This window comes from Fonsecaea monophora (assembly GCF_001642475.1).
Source record: "Fonsecaea monophora strain CBS 269.37 chromosome Unknown Scaff25, whole genome shotgun sequence".
Classification (NCBI taxonomy): Eukaryota; Fungi; Ascomycota; class Eurotiomycetes; order Chaetothyriales; family Herpotrichiellaceae; genus Fonsecaea; species Fonsecaea monophora.
This window is the reverse complement of record NW_019173956.1, coordinates 319,283-330,933: the sequence shown is the minus strand read 5'-3', so window position 1 is coordinate 330,933 and position 11,651 is coordinate 319,283.

Below are 11,651 nucleotides of genomic sequence, written 5' to 3'. Positions count from 1 at the left end.
GTGAGTACCGCTGGACAAGGCACAGCGCTCAACTCTGCATTAATCAAGTCAGTAGCAACGGCGAGCGCGCATAGAAATGAGCGGAATTGAATCAAATTGTCAGGAGGAAGCGCAGAAAGCAGATGGAAAGCGACATCAACTGCCTGCGCTCTTCCGCTGCGCCCGCAATCAGTTTCTTTGGGCGACAAGCGAAGGTGCTCGAGGGTTGCTGAGGGACGGGTGGCAGGACTTGGGCCAAAGACACTTGTAGGCGAAGACGCCCAGACTTTCAGTTCTGTCCGCGAGTTTGCCTCGCTCCAATGATTTGTGGTAATTCAGCGTTGCTTGGTCGAGAGACGAATTGGAAAATGATTATTCCGCTCCGATAGTCTAACTGTGCGTAGATTAGGCTCTCCTCTGGGAGCCGGCTCGTCCAACCTTCTACTTGTGGTACGAGGCAGGATATGCACCTTCCTGATATAGTTAGGGGAATCCTGAGCATGCCAAGCATTGAGTTTGCTTCGTTTGCCCACGAGGCTGCGAGGCTACAGAACGCCCTGCAAAGGATACCTTCATTGATCCCTCATGGCTTTGAGTGTTAAACCTACTGTACCTTGCCAGGATATGGAACGCTCTCCATATACCGCATGAATTAAAGCACCGAGTCAATACTACGTCCGTTGTGCTGAGTGCGCCGAGATCATGGTCTCGTACTCAGTACATCGGAGCCACTACTGCGGGCTATGAGTGCCTTAGAACTCGACCTCACACCCCTCGTACGAGCACGGCGTACATATTTGACGAGGGAACTTGGTCGAGGCATGCTGCGCTCAAAGAGGCTGGTGTACGTTAAAATCGGAATAGGTACGAGTGCTTAGAGTCTGGCCCATTCGCCGTCACCGCGACACCCAGCCATACTACGCCCTTCAGATACGCAACTCCCTTCTGCAAAGTTCTCATGCCGCTGCCTTGCCAGAGTTGCATGTCAACCATCCTAGGCTGTCGTGGCTGCAGCGAATCATGAGCCTTGAATCGTCACCTCGTTTTCCGATAACTTACTCGCAGCGCCCGCAGAACCACCCTACGCCCTGCGACCAAAGAGCTTCTCTACTACACCTTCTGCAGGCCTTGCTTCGCGAATTGACACCATCATCACCTGTTCATAACCAAGATTTTGTTTACCAGACTCTTCTGGTTCAGCTGCAGTTGGACCTTGCTCATTCTGGGCTGAAGTGGTGTCAGAAGCGAGATGAACGACATGCCCAAAGTGTCTTTGAGTCAAAGGCCAGGGTATCAACTATTCTCCAACTGCTGGCAGGGATGGCCATGTCCCTATCTTGCTCGATGAGGCCAAAACAAGAATCCTACCAGATTGCTGCGAAGTACTGCAAGGACCTTTGGAGACCTTTGGAGATGCCGGCAGTTGAATCAGAGGCATATGCCCCGCCTTGAGATGTAATGACAGTTGGCGTGGGCGAGGACGCACTTTCGGCCCCCTCGTTGTTGCGCAACTGCAAAGCGTAGACCGAGGGGACACGTCGGCGTCGGCGGCGTGCTCGTCTTGAACGGAGGTTGTTGTCTGTGAGAAGGTATATGCGACGACTGCGTTGTGGTCATTACCCCCACAAACACGAGCATGATCAAGGACAGCAACTTAGCCGCACACTTTGGAGTCAGTTGCGCAAATGTGACACTGATGGTGATGCTTTGCTGCATTGGGCGACGAATATGGCTAGAAGGACGTGATTCGCCGAATTGGGCAAAGGTCTATCAAGGGCCTGCATCTCTGTCGAATTGCATCCTTGTCAAAGGACAGCACATGCGAGTGCAGACATCCTTGCGATTGCTGTTGCTTCTCCCACTACCTTCCCTTTCTGTACAAGCACAGCCAACTGTCTGCGTCCAAAACAGGCAGAGCATCTGCACGGGGGAAATGTCAACAGACAGGATTCCTCGCGGCATCCTGAATCGCAACCTGGGGCGTTTTTCTTCCTATCATGGAATTGGTTCGTCATTACTTTCCTCTGAGCTCCTTTTGGCCTGGTCTGTCGCTTCCCCAGTCAGACTATTCTCCTGCCTTCGAGTGAGGCGGAGAGCTCATGGCCAATGGTTCCGTTTGCTAATGCAGAGGTGTAATTGTCAGCGAGCCTCCCATGTCCTTTCCCGGAGGTGCGGGCAACGGACCGCAAAGGCCACGGTCTGCACTAGTCGAATGTGATGCATGTGCAAGCCAATGCCGAGTCCAGCACCTTGTATCCGTTCCGTTTTCGGGTCTGCAACTTACGGTTGTGCACCGAGCAGTCGTGACATCGACGTAATGTTTCAGCTGCGAACGTCAACGCTAATACCTCCAGTAGAGTTCTCTCTTAGCCGGGCACTTGACATGCCGGTACATTTCCAACCGTCAGCGCCTGTGCGGGGTATTTTCGTTTACACCGCCGCTGACCATCCAGAATAGGCATCGGACGTGCTGAAAGACGGCTCTGCAACCCGAGAGCTACTGGGTAGTGCTCTTCCGTGCGCGGAGATGCTGACCTTTGCCTCCTTCTCGGCACGAGTAGAACAATTGAGATGTTACGAGGTTCAACCATCACCGTCTGGACATCGCCGTCTATCCCCGTTCACCACCATCCCAGCCAATTGAGTCGCACTCTTTCACCTTATCTCTGGAGCGGGCTGGACTGAGGAGTCGCTACAACTAGCGGCGGCCCGATATGTCGTCCCGGTCCTAGCAAGATGCATCTCAAAACGCACACAACCCACACTTCACATATTTCTCGGTCAGACACTCACATTATACTGACCGTCCTCCACACCATCTACCAGTCTCACAGCGGGTACTTCCTTGGAGGTCCAGCTGCTGCAGAAGAGTTTGCCACTGTGGAGCCCGGCTCCGACTTCCTCTGCGCTACCAAAGTCTCTTGCAGCTTGTCTGCAACACGACCTTGGTCGGGCGTTAGTCTTTTCAACTGTTTCCGTTTCGGGAGAAAGCGACGGAGGGAAGGAACCGAGCATCGTTCACGTGCTTCATCTGCTTGCAACCACCAGCCAGGGTTGCTGTTGACATTGCTCTTTTTGGCAGAACCGACGCGGCTGCGGCGAGCCTCGGGACGTGTGCGGGGGGCGAGCAGTCGCAGAAGTTTTCTTTTCCTTGCAGTTTGGTCTATCCAGCAGCGAGCGCCACGACACGGATCGCCCTTGGCAGTCCGTCACGACCTTCCTGAAAAAAAGGAAGGCGTTAGACTGCAGGTTTATTCAGGGAGTGGGATCTGCTTGCTACTCGTGCACCTAGGTGAGGGAATCAGATGAAGCCACTGATGGCGGTATTGCTACCCTGGTGCCTGTAGATGCAGTGGGCAGTGGTGGACAGAATCAGACAAAATGGAATGAATTAGGAAGAAGACAATCTGTCAGGGAGATAGCCCGCACGAGGGAAGGAGTATTGAAGGGTTGCGATCCAATGTGTTTTGTACGGAGTACTGTCTGTACCAAGCATGACCCAGATTGAGCTTCGCAAGACAGGTAGGCAGGTAATCCCATGTGTGGAACCTACAGGGATCTTGAGGCGGACGAGGTACCTCGCGACGCTCGTTGTGGTCACAGCACTCGCTTTGAAGATGCATTAGTTAGAGGTAAGAAGATGCTGTCATGATATTCGACACTGATACCGGAAATTTTTAGCCGGGACTCGTGGCGACACTTGATTGGACAAAATATTTCCGGTTAACTTTCCTAGTCAGGTCGACTTTCCTGATGTGGTTTGGTTCTTCTGACTTTCGTCTGACTTGACCACCGACACCACCACCACCACCATCACTTGCATTTGTGCTTGTCCCTTGTCCACCCTGCAGAGCATACGAGCACTTGGATATGTGCCAAGTGCTCGGTTCACGCCGGGTCTGATGCAACAAGGTATTTTTGACCTTCCCAAACGAGTGACACCAAGAAACTGCCAACTCAGACATTCGCGGACGATAAGACTGCAGCTCAACCAATGGCACGCACTTCGGCAGCTCACTTTGTCGTCCCTCTGTTCCCTATATTTAGGCGAGTCCTGCCTGTGCGCTCACATATTCCTGGTTTCTTCTTGCTCGGAGACTTCCCGCCCTTCGCAAGGGCCATTCGACCTGGGGATGAGTAGGAGAAGAAAAGCCTTGGTGTCTGCACAACTGGAATGAAAGTCGATTTCTACCGCTCAAAATATGGAGATTCGAGTGATTCACAATATGGCCAGACCCGCTCTCACTGCTCTCGATGGTGTCGCTTGTTCTGTCTTCGATTCTGCAGCCTCATGAACAAACACGAACACACGTCCATCTCCGGTCCTACGTTGCGCTTGACGTCTTTCCAGGACGGTTATTGAGCTATTCTTGTCGTCAATGTCACCCAAAGCGGTCTTTACAGATTCTCGATACGAATCAACGAGATGCCTTATTCCGCAAGACAACGAGGACCGAATCCTTCGTACTCGGGCCGTGGTCCGATGACTGATGATGGCACCCTCAAGGAAGACACTTGTGGAGCATAAGAGAAAACGGACCGGAGAAGGCAAAGAGGCTTTTTTAGAGATGCCTTCGGACAAGCGAAAGATCTCGCCTGCCAATGCTCGTACACACTGCCGTTCGATCTCTTGCGCCGTAGCCAGCGGACTACCACCGACACTGCACACCCCGCGCTTCAGAATGTCAAAATGTGGGTATCCGTTTCGGCATGCATATCCGGAAAACTGACCCGGGCTCCAGACATGATCTATCCGCATATACACATACTGAGCTGCCTGAGAGCGAGCCACCGTTCGCAAGATTCAGGTCGAGCTGGCCCCAGGTTCGCGCGTCCTCTTGGATTTCAATCGATGCTGGCTCATCGCCGAGACCATGAGGAATCGCGCCGGTTGCATTGAACCGCGTTTGGGTTGGGAACAACACGGACGTTGTGCAACCATCAAAAGTCGGCCTATAGGCCATTTACTAATGCTAGAAATATTTTGGTTCCGGACTTGACGACCGCGATCCAATGACCCGCGTCCGGGTTATCCGTCCATCTACTATCACACCCAAATTACCTCTCTTCACGATTGCGATCGAGATGCACATGTACACATGTCATCATACTCGAGCGATGAGCTCACCTTGGGGGGGAAATACTCGATGCATCCGGGAAGATGCCGCGGATATAGCCTTGTAAGGCTTTCTGTCGAACAAGATTTATCGCGCCATGCCACAGGACTTTGATGGTCCAGCAGGATAGACGACTTGTCGAATTGGACTGTTTTCCGAGATACTCGCTCTCCTTCCCACTCGTCGGCGAGCGAGGAAGCTAGCGACTGTCGACTCGGCCACGGTCCAGAACGAAATCTGCCCTTGTGTGCTGGAGGCGCACGAGGCTTTCGACCTCCCGGCCGTTTAATGGCGGTCAGGGTGGATGAACCGAGATGCCTCGTCTTCTCGCCGCACTGAAATCTGGAGCACCGGCGACCAATCGGACCTAAGTGTTTGATTTGGCAGTGTTTGCCCACTGGGCGCAGCTCTCCGCTCCCGCTTCCAATTTCAAGTGTCAGCGCCACGTACATGCCACAATTGATGCCTGTGACATGGGAAGATGTTTCTACTCGGCCAAAGTGCTGCAGTATCTCTTTATTTCCCCCTGGACCACTCTCAGAGTCCTTATCAGGATCGCTCTGCCCGTGGCACGAAAGGGGCCCAAAGTGGTCTGCACACGCCTCTTTGTGGAGTTGGTGCCGCCATGTTGAGCGAGTGTCGTCGGTAATCCGGCGTCCTTCGACTCCTACTATTAGATATTCGGCCATGGTACAGATCCACCACGTGGATACAGTGTCCATGGATATTCTGTCGAGAGCGGTTTGCCTGTCAGTACGGCGTCTGACTTCTGCCGGCGATGTCAGCCGCCGTTTTCTCACAGCGATCACGCTGTCACGGTCGTGATCCGTGTCTCGAAAGACTCGGCAACCGTTTAAACCCGTGGCTTGCCCTGGGTTGTCCAGCCCTACGTTCCTGCGGATGACCCCCTCGATGCGCAAGGAAGTGTTTGTCGGTCACAGCTATCGCAATTTCTACGGCCGACGACACTCATTCCCCGACACACGAGCCCCTTTACCTTGTCGTTTTTTTTTTCCTCCCGAAAAACATCAAACAAGCACCATTCCGACGCCGATGGAGCCCCTTCGACAATTTTCCGTGTGCCTTGGCTTGGGCAACTCGGGGGCCTGAACTATTGTCAGTCTGGGGAAGAAAAAGTTCTCGGTGGATCAAAATTGTCGACGTTGGGGTTTGACATATGGAAACGACAGCCTCGTTCAGTACACGGCCCTGATTGTCCTGACCGAGTGCCTTTCTTTTCTGTTCGTCTGGGTCCTGCAAGAAACCTGACCGGTTTCCCAGCCTTTCGAACGGACTGCAGGGTCCAAACTCTACGATGGAGGATTCCAGCCACCTTTGAGGTCGAATCGGATGGAGGTATATCAAGCGATCTGCGAGTGGTCGGGGGGGAATTTTGATCGCACTCGCTCATTCCGCAAAGGAGGGTTTCACGATACGCTCGGTTAGACCGCAGTGCAGCGTGAATTTCCCTCACCTTGGATGTATGCGGGCTGTGATTCGATTGGTCCATATACATACATGGGACTGTCTGCGCTGGGCAATTGAACGTTTCTGATTCTGAAGCTCTTTGTCCGTCCTTGTTTGCCTCGTACTTGTCTCCGCAATGGCTATGAAGCATTGCAGTGTTTCATTTTGAGTAGGCTTTTAATACTATCCAGGACACGGCAGGGCAGGGCAGGGCAGGCAAGGCAAAGCAAGGCAAAGCAAGGCACTGCCGCTCTGATCCCGGCAGGTCTGCTCGGTACTATCAGACAATGTCTCACGAGGCGCCAAAGCTAGATTTGAGAGGTGACTTGAGTAGTCATACATTGTGCTTTGAGGAGCGATTCTATTCGTTGATGGATTGATAAGACAAGTACAGTAGGTAGGTAGTACGTGTCTCTATCTCCTCTGTCTCCTCCTCCTCCGTCTTTCCTCTCCTTCTCATTTGTCCTCTGATAGCCATAATAACTAGTACCTCGCCACTAGAATATCCCTACCTTCTTTACCTCCACGGCACCACGGGTCGGTACGGTATCCGGGTCTCTTGAATGGCGCCGGGAACACATTGAAGCCCGTGGCAGGTATCGCAGTGCCACATGCGACGGTAAATCCAGATCGATCTGGGGGTATATAATATTATTTATCGTGCATGAGTTCCAGGACTGGCGAGCAAATTAGCAGGCAGGATTGCATGCATGCACGCATGTAATACACATGAGTGATCAGATCTCCTGGGCTCTCTCATGGAGAGTAGCCACGGCACCCTGCCATGTCAATAGTAGGAGACCTGGGAAGGTCCAGGCATGCGGACTGGCCGTAGGCACCGCGCTTTTGAGGTATCCCGCAGACGTATTTGTTATCTGAGCGCCGCAGTGTGGATAGCTAAAGTCTTGTGTGCATCGTCTTCATCTCTTGGGCAGGTCCCGTCTCTCTCCATCTCGTTGCTTCCCCCCGAAACTTCTCTTCACATCGGTAGGGTAGCGCAGGATATTGCCGCGCACGCAGATCGAGCGGTTAGGGTAGGTAGACACGAGTGGACGGATAGGCAGGCCGTGCGGCCGCGCAGGTGAGAACAGAAGGGATCTCGGATCGTGCGCAGGTCGTTGTTTCTCGTTGCGGAGCGGCGAAGTCGGTCATTCGGCGAGACAAGACGACAGAGGTGTCTGCATCGTCCAGTAGGGGGAAGAAGTGTGCCGTGGTGACTCTGTTTGAGCCTCGTATCTGCATGATCAGCGTCCTAGTTGAATATATGAGTGTGTTACAAAAGTTCCATCGAGCACGTCCATCCTGAAAGACGCAGGGGACGATCTCAATGAGATCTTGTGAGATGCGCCCGGCCGCAGGTTTGCACCGGGCGCAGACATCAGAGCGGCGATCATGCCTCGAACGCCGACAGACAGACGAGAGCGGGGGCGTGATTCAGATCAAAGCCAGGTGTGGTTCAAACGTTGGCTGTCAGGAGGGCGACAGAGGCATGAAGGATGGCACATTATCATGAAACGACATTCGCAGCCTGATCGTGACCTCAGATTTCAGAAAGTAGCGATGATTCTGCCGTTTGAGGTAGGCGGTGAGACCCGTTTTGGTCTAGCCGCAAGTGCTCGTGCGGAGAAACTGGCTGCCGTGCGGAGAAGGACTTGGTGCTGCCGAGGCTACGAGGCTGCAGACAACGAGGCTCGCGAGCAACGAGGCTGAGGCACCAATTCTACAAGGCGTTGAGGAAACGACGCCGCCGAGCGACCAAGCCTTGACCTGGCTCTCCTCTCGATTGCGGTAGGTAGCCCAGCCGACTCGATGAGACTATTAGAATGTGTAATGTCACTTTGCAACTTAGGCAGACGGTCAGCTTTCTCTCCAGCGACATGCCACCCCGGAAATCCGGGGACGAGGCACAATTTATTTCGCAGCCGTTGTGGAACAGGCTGTTCGGTGCGAATACACTCACTCTTAAAGACCTCTGTGTGCCAAATGCAGAGGAAGATACAAGTGAAGCTGACTACCGTGACTCGCCAGGAGAATTCGATAGTTGAAGGCAAACCCCGAACGAAGCCTGACCGTCACCGCCTTCCCGCAGGTCAAGTCTCTGGGCTATCTCCCCCCGATTTCCATTCGCACCAGAGTGTCCGGTGTCAGGAACGCTAGGGACTTCTGTGCGTCTCCCGGCTTCGGCGTCGTCCACACCACCATTTCGCCTTTTTCCCTGCCCCATGGTAAACATCATCACTGGCAGCAGCGTCGACTCGTCTAGTTCCTGACCCTACTCCACGTCTCCGAGTACAAATGCAGTGCCGCCGCCAAGCCCGGAGGATAAACGCCTCGCTGTGCCATGCACTCTGCGAGAACGACGAGTACAGGGGCACGAAGGAAGATTTTCACGTGATCAGAAAATCACGTGCTGGCAGTCATTGCAATATGTGCACATTCCTTCGGTCGTTGGCCATTACGATATCCTCCAATGGCGAAGGATGCGCACATGCTTGGTCCTACCATAGGAGACGCTAAGTTCCCAATTGGTTTCACGGCGTGTCTGTCAACAGATGGACCCCCGAGTCACGTCAGCGAGTCAGCAAGTGTGCGAGTCAGCGACGAAGCATGCTAGGGGTGGAAAGAGTTACGTGGGGAAAATATGCTTTTCAGATACCTCCTTCAGGCAATGCTCCTGCCTGAGTCGGGACTTTTGTGACACAGCAAAGCGATTTTGAATTTCGGCGAGGCATGGCTCAGAAGTATGTTTGTCGCGACACCGCCCTCATTCGCAAGGGGGTATTGGGGAGCGCACAGATGACCTCAAACGGCTCAAAGGTTAATCTCTCGCCCTGTGTGACGGAATGGCCGTGGAAATTAAATCCGGTGTGCAAACTTCGAGCTAAGCAGAAGGGGGGCTTGGGGTTCTACTCACCGGTGCCAGAAAACAGAGTTGAGGGGGAAAAGGATTTGTTCCCAACTATCTATCCCCCTGTCTTTTCCCATGCGTGACCATACCAGTGGCCTGTACGGAGAAGGGCAGCATTTGGTGTGTGTGTATATCTTGTATTCGTATGAATACGTTGCTCGAATCTATCCGTGCCCTCGGCCCGTCTTAACCCCGACGACACCAATTGGATGCACACGCCCGAGAGACTAGTTTAAAGGGGATGCGGCCAAGAGTGCCACTTGGACACTTCTTTCGCTCCGCTTACCAAGCGTTATGTCATGGCCATCCCAACCTCGTCTCCAGTTCCTGAACCTCTTCTGCGATCCTGTCACGGACCTGGTGTGCCAGGAGGAGATCTGTTAACTCGACAGAAACTCAGGGAGGGCTTGCTCGTTCCAATGAGCAAGCAAGCGGCAGCTAAGCCCGCGTCTTCGCGGCTTGGTGTCACTCATTGGTATCGACCGATACATTCCCGGATTACTTGACCGTCTCATCTGCCCTTCGCCGAGGAGAACTGTCGACTTATTCATGAACAAAGGGATCTCATCAAAAAGTGTTCGCGTGAGAATCTGTCGCGCAGACGCAACGACGACTCGTTTTAATCCCTCACAGGGCGGTCACTCAAAATGAATGGTCACGCGATAAAGCTCTCGACTGTTGCGGGGATGGTATGCGAACCACACGCGGACTGCTTACAACTACAGAACGCGATTGACCTCTTGTGGTGGAAGAGTGGTAAAGACGCGTCATTAGAATACTCCCCTTGACCTCGTCAAGGTGGAAGTCATACACGCTGCTGCCGAGGAGAGGAGACCGCCAGAGACGACATCGACTTCCAGTGGGTTCCCGCGTCTCCAGGATCTCCAAGCGTGGCACTGCAGGAGTCTGGGGCGGCGACGGATCCAAGGCACATTCGTCTCACCCAGCAACCGGCAGAGGCTATGATCGTGGGTTCGTTAACTAGCGGCTTTTCCAACCCTCAAAGGACTTTTATAACGCGATTGACCGCTTCTCCGTCGCCTCCGACGGTGTCAGTGCCTCCTTGTCTATCCATTCCTCGGTCAAACCACCGATCGCCCCAGAGTCAAACACCCACACATTGTCTTTGGTCATTTACGACGGCGCTTCTTACATCTCCGTCGGCCCCTTACCACCCAATCAACGTGAAGCCACCGCGTTCCGTCTCGAGTGTCCGGTTCAACCTGGCTTTCCCCCTTCCTTCCTTTGTCAGACCCGAAAAGTTCATTCCGCCTAGATTCCCACCATTACTCCGGGAGGAGACACTCCGGCAACAAACCAATGTTGCAACAGTCCGCAGCGTTCTCAATGTCGCCATATAATAATATTGGCACTTGTGTCGCGGAGATTCACGTGATTTGACGGCTTGGCACTGCCAAGGTTTATGCGAGACAAAGGAATATCTGTCCAGGGGAGGATCTTCGGTGGAACATATGCGATCGACGACAAAACGGTTTTGAAGCAGTACTACCCACACTGCGACGGCACGGTTGAGCATCAAGTGTTTGAACGTCTGGGCCGTCATCCCAACATCGTGAAATACCTGGGCTCAGGGGCAGTGGAGGACGGGATGAAGAGTCCCTTGAGTATCCGGAGCGCGGTCCAGGCTGTCGGACGGTTTCTGAGGCATATCTCCCTCTCATCTACCCTCCTAGGCCCCTCTAAACTTGGACTCGCGGACTCACGGCCTCTGCATGACAGCGCGACGTCGAGGCGGTGCTGGACACCAGGGTGTCTACGAGTTGCGAGTGCCATTCCCATTCCCATTCCCATACTGCTTTTCTAGTGCATCCTGACCTGGGCTTGACCCTAACACACCAGAATCCTCGTGAACGCGTACGTGGCCATGTCCTTCCCCCTCCCCGGGGCTCAAGCGTCTGGTCCGATCAGTGAGGAAGTGAGTATCAGTTCTACTCCTTTTTTCCCCCTCCACCGCCGTCGACTTCTTGCTTGGAATTGTCACTCGCAAGATCAACGCAGCGCACCGTTGCACCTAGAGCCCGGCTGGGGTGAGGTATCAGGCTCTTCGCCCGAAGCGTTACTGTGGAGAGCCAAGGACCGGCAGAAATTACCGGCGACCAGCAACACGTTGACAATCAGGACCTGCAGCTGCGCTCCGGTCAGTGATAGCTCGGCCCTCC